We start from the raw sequence: 5,908 nt of genomic DNA, 5'->3' as shown, positions 1-5,908 counted from the left end.
GATCAGTGCAGCTGAAGTGAAGGAAAGCTGAAATTAAAATGAGGACAGTGAGTGGTCTTGAACACCAGTGACATGTTGGAAGTTATAACTTTAAAACAGGAAGTCATTTTCTCATCATGATATAACTTTTTAGTTTCTCTTTAGTATAAAGACAATTGATGACATAATGATATAAAGAGCAACTTCACCATCTGACAAGTTTGATGTCTTAATGTGGTTTAACTTCTCATCCTGCTGTGGTGACGTCAATGGATACTCTAGTCTGGGGTGTCTTCATTTACTATTGGCTAGGTTACATGGGCACACCAAGGCAGAGTGACACTTTTCTATTTCTACACCCTGTAAGAGAGGGAAATAGTTAAAGCGCATGTGTTTCAATCAATGTGCATCACGAAATATAAAGAATGTGTGAACCAAAAAGTGTGTTCCTTTGAGTTACTCTTAAAGTGAACATTTTCACTTTTTCATTTTTTTGTGTCATTACTGTCCAGTGACGTGCGGTGAGGTTCATGGCTGGTGAGGCACTGACTCTTTCAGAGTCAGATTTACAAATATTTAATTTTGACCTTAATCGAAATATTCTGTTATTTTCAAAACTTTTTTAGTCTGATGTTTCCATTCATTTTAAACAGACCGTTCAACAAAAGGATACCCAAAATCTAAATATTGGATTGTCCCATTTTCATTACAATTGTGGTCTTACTTTGACTTGAAGATGAGGTCCATGCTATCCTTCTGGACAACAATCTCTATTAATTTTTTGTAAAAGTCCTCCTTATCTTCATGTAGTTTCAAAAGTCTAGTTTGTTGTTTGCGTCTACCGTCTCTGCGTAGAATAACAGTAGCAACAAGAACCGGTGGGCTCACGTGCACCCCATTCAGTGCGGCAGAGGTTATGGCTGCCTCCCCTGGTGCTTTGTTCATTGCCGTTGTATGATGAGACCAGCGAGCCTAAATATCATATATACGTGAAATAAGTTATTTAGAGACTATGGATGGCGAGGATAAATGTAATAAAGGGATCTACAAACATTACATTGGTGACATACAGTGAGATGGTAACACAGCATGCGCTTAGTGCCCGCTTTCCAGACAGTTTATGTGGGGTGACCATAGATTGTATAAAGGGGGTGACGCATTCTGAGGTGAGGCAGAGCCATGGGCAGAGCTCATCTGTGCCTCATCACCTTACCACACAGTAACTGGCTTGAGCGCGCTCACAAAATAAGTGCCCGCGCTAAATTAGTGCCCGCGCTCCAGCCAGTTACTGTGGCTGCAGTCGGATAGTTTAAAAACCAGCTCCTAAGTTCTAACCCTATCGTCTATTCCTTGACCTCTGAGTGAAACGTCACGGGGTTAAGGGATAGTGGATAGGAGAATTGAAAAGGATTTAGGAGAAGAGACTGCGGTACTTTAGAGAATCCGAATGCACTTTCACTATCCGACGTGTTTATGATGCGCCAGCGGACGTCATTGTGTGCTGTGGGGAAACTATGGAAACCACAGTTTTCTATACAGCGGACTACAACATGGATGTTTAGTAAGAACGAGGGACTACTGTAAACTCATCTAGAGACTCTGCACCGTGCTCTGATGCTGCTGCTTTGCTTTATGAACGTGGACAATAGAGAAACATATTCTTCATGACCAAAGTTGGAATTTAAATAAAAAAGGAAAGTGAAACTTATGCTCGTCACCCTCTCCCTCCGGTCCACATTAATACAAATGATCCCAATACGTATGATTGTATGAACTAAAGATCTTAAAATCAATATAGATGTATTTATTATAAACGTTAGTCCTTAACATCTATCACTGTGTATATCACCATTCAAACATTTTTTTAAAGTTGAACAAACCCCACACAGCTCAGTAAAGACTGAAATGTTGACTTTATTTGATAATTTCAGTGAAAACTAACGTTCATATTTCTCTTTTTGATTATAATACTGATGCACGTTCAAAACAAAGCACTTTGGCAACTTACCACCTATGTTTTAAAATGCTTAATAAGCACCGTAACTTTCATGATATCATTTCTCGGTCATAATCGGTTGTTTCCGTGAACGGCCGACTGTTGAGTGACGGCAAATGCTGCGGCTGCAAGGCATTGTGGGGCAGCATTTTCGCTTCTCCTGTCAGTTAGGGAGGTCCAGTGGTTCCTAAGCTAAAGGAGGTTATAAAGGAAGTTTGAAACCTCCTTTCCTATCATTCTCATCATTCTAGAGAATTCGAACGGCACTTATCATGGCTGCCACTGAGGGACTTCCGGGTAATTTCACTCCTTTAGGAAGGTTCCTAAGCTAAATGGACTATTCGACTTCAGCCAGAGGCTTTACGTGACTCACGTAAAGCCACAGTAACTAGTACCCAGGGGGCAAAGTCATTTTACAGACATGGAATGTTGTAAAAGGTTGTCCACCAGAAATGATATCTAGGACCTTCAAGGATCAAAACCTGGGTGGACAACCCGGTCAACTAGCTACTGGAAAGCTACAGTGAAGGTCCAAACAATGCAACCCCTATATGAAAAAAAGTCACACATTCTGTCTGGATCAGATGCCATCATTCTCTTTCTGATTGAATATCTCTGTGACAGTTCATGGTAAAGACAAACTGAGCCAACCTATTGAAAGAGCAGAAAATAAGCTTTCATGTGATGCCTTGGTTAAGCCTGTTCTCAATAAGGCCACTAGATGGCGCTGTGCCTTTTTTGTCTCTCCAAAGCGAAATCCATTTCAAGCAATGCACTTGTGGTCCTCTGGATTGTTTGCTGTGTTCAAAATGGGTAAATATACTTAAAATATTATTTCTATATAACATATTGAAGGGTTTACATTAATATACACAAGGTTTGCTGCCGATGCTAAGTTGAATTGATTCAATGTTTACAGATTTTTCAGTTTACAGACTGGAAAGCTAAATGCAGCAAAATTCTAAATGGCCGCCACTTTCTTTGCAAAACCCTTTAATTGAAGGTTTTATGTGTTATAAGACAAGGCAAACTGAGTTAAACTTATCTGGAAGTTGACATTAAGTTCAACTTAATGTCAAATCAATAACCTTTTATTATTTGTGCAAATTAATGTCTTTGTTTTTGTGAAAAATATCCTATTTTGATCATGAAATAAACAACATTCCTGGTGGCAAAACATTTATTTCACATACTCTCTTCTTAGTTATTAACTAAAAATCAACAGATATGATCAGAAGTTGAACACAAAATAATCATTCACATGGCCCAGAACTATAAAAATGTGATTTTTTTAAGAAGAAAAGAGAGAAAAGTAACCTACACTGAATATACAGTACAAATGTGTTCAATGTACACATGGTGGTATTCATGGTAGTGTCCCAGAAAGCTTTTTGCTTTCTATTCATTTTCTGAGTCACAGCTGCTGTCACTGCTCTCAAGTGTGGCAGTGTGTATCATTCTGCATTTGGTTGCCAGTCCTTGGCAACGGCACCCTCTGTAGCATGGAACTGCCTTATTCTGACAGTCACATGAGATTGTCTTATTCATCGACACAGGCCAAGCTGGCTTTGTAGATGGTATCGGAACTGTCCAGAGACCATCCCAATTCTGTGCATGGGGGGGATCTATGGCTTGGCGATGTGTGCGTTCTTTTCAGGTGCAGCAAAAATGCATTCTCTGTTGGGGGTCGTAGCTTTAGGAGCGTCGATTTGTTGTTCAGGAACTTGTATGCTCTCAGTTTGCCCAGATCAGAACCCTCAAAGTGATCAGCTTTGGATGTATATACAGTTATGGTGAGGTCTCGTGCCTGATTGAGGAGGTCATCTGTTATGGCATCGGCGGGGTTCTCACCAAACTCTTCAAGTGCAGGTATGTCCAGACTCATGCTGCTCTTGAACCATGCCCTCTTGCCAGTGAAATATGGATAACTGGTGGTATCTCTACCACTCAGACTGTGGATGAAGGGCTTGGCACAACACTGTGAAGGTTCCAGTGCCACAACCATTTCATGTATGGGCAGGTATATACATTCTGGCCTGTTCTCACCCACAGCTCTGTTAGATCACTGAGGTGCGTAGCACCATAGTACAGACATGTGGTAATGATGGTGGTGTCATTGGCATACGGAAACTCTGTCAACTCCCTCATTCTGGACACTGTAGAGAGTGTGGAGGAAGATCCTAGTGTCAGCCTCCTGCTGTGTTGATTCAAGAGCAGGAACATCCATAACAGACCCTGCTGTGAGCACCACACTCTTCGTCTCTTCTTTGAATCCACCACCCAGGTAGAGATGAGTGGGGCCAAGACCAGGTTCCAGTTGTTCATCCGCACACCACTTATCACAAAGGAAGCTCAGCAGGTTTGCTTAGTTAGCAGACACTGCAAAAAACTCCTTTGGATCCAGAGCTGTGTACTGCTCACTGACTTGATACACTTTCGCTGGTTTGGATCTGGCATATCTCTGTTCCTGCTCAGCTGACTTGAGGCTGGTTGTACTGTATCTGTCACAACAGAAGTGTATGATGTCAGTGCCAGGAGGCACATCATTCAGCAGCAGGTGCCTGTATCGCTCAGTGATCACTCCAAATCCTTCATCTGTGTGGAAAGACCAGTGTCGTATAGCGGACATGGCATCTACGACTACTGCTGTCTTGAGGCAGTCTTTGGGCAGATCAGGGATGCTGCTAACTTTGGTTTTCTCTCGCCTTGGTCCCTGTACTCATTCTGCCATCTTCCTGGAAGAGGGATGGGTGAACAATGTTGAGTTCTCCACCACTGGCAATGATCTGGGTTATGCGCAGAAGGGCAGTGACTTCATTGCTCTTGCAAGGTGAAGAGGTTTTCCCAGACTTCTTTGGTTTCATCCTGTTTTGTGTATGGAAGGTGTTTAGCTTTACAACACTTGTCTTCTTCTGGTCACTGGACAGTGACTCTGACAATGCCTTCAAACCATCTGCTTTCACACTTGTCAGGTTGTCCTTGACTGTGGCATCTGCACACTCAACAGTAGATATATTGATCAGTGATGGTGTGGCTGTAGTGAATGGGTTGGTCTCTACTGCTGCCATGACCTTGACTACCATCTCTGCATCCCTGTTGACACGACTCCAACCAGATTCATGGTGGGGGCTGGAGGAATGGAGGTGCAGCGTAGACTTGAGCTCTGCAGAGATAGCTGCAGTGAGTGGTTTTGTATAGACCCACTTCATCCTGGCAGCACGATTGAGTGTAATGTCATCCAGACCACTTTCCTCCTTGGCATCTGCATTATATGTCTGCTCCAGAAGCATGTCAGGAGAGACACCATTGTGGTTGCCATCTGCTCTCCTTCCAACAAATGCACCTGCCATCAGTGCTTCATGTGCCTCAGGGGCTGTCTCTGGCAGTTTCTTCATCTCAGACAAATACAGACGCAAAGACTGCTGCTCATATTTGTAGTGTCCTGCTGCAGTGAGGTAAGGTAGCATCCGTGCTGATTCACAGAGATCTCCTGCCCAGTAACCTTCCCGCTGGTAGTAGATGAACCTGTTGAGAATGTCTGACATCTCCAGAAAGATTGACCAGAAAACTGCAGAGATTCCTGGAAAAGTAACATCTGTTCTTGTAGGATTGATATCTGTGGACGTGACATCTGGATGATCACCAACTTCTCAGTAGCAGTTGTGTCTTTCTCAAACAACATCTTCACAACATTTTCTACTTGTGACTGCCAGTGTTGTGTTTCTCTGTCTGCTGCACATGCCTCAAATGCTTGCCAGTACAAGCGCCACATGGCCCCACTGAGGATCCTGAGAGCATGTATGGTTTGGTAGTGCTCAGCCTTCTCACCAAACATCTTTTTGACAATCCCTTCCTGAAACAGACCAGCTGTAACAAGAATACCCTCTGCACCTGCATCCCTGATGATCTTGCAAACAGCCTTCATGTAGTTAT

Source organism: Pseudochaenichthys georgianus, chromosome 4 (assembly GCF_902827115.2).
Source record: "Pseudochaenichthys georgianus chromosome 4, fPseGeo1.2, whole genome shotgun sequence".
Classification (NCBI taxonomy): Eukaryota; Metazoa; Chordata; class Actinopteri; order Perciformes; family Channichthyidae; genus Pseudochaenichthys; species Pseudochaenichthys georgianus.
This window is presented reverse-complemented; position numbering follows the sequence as displayed.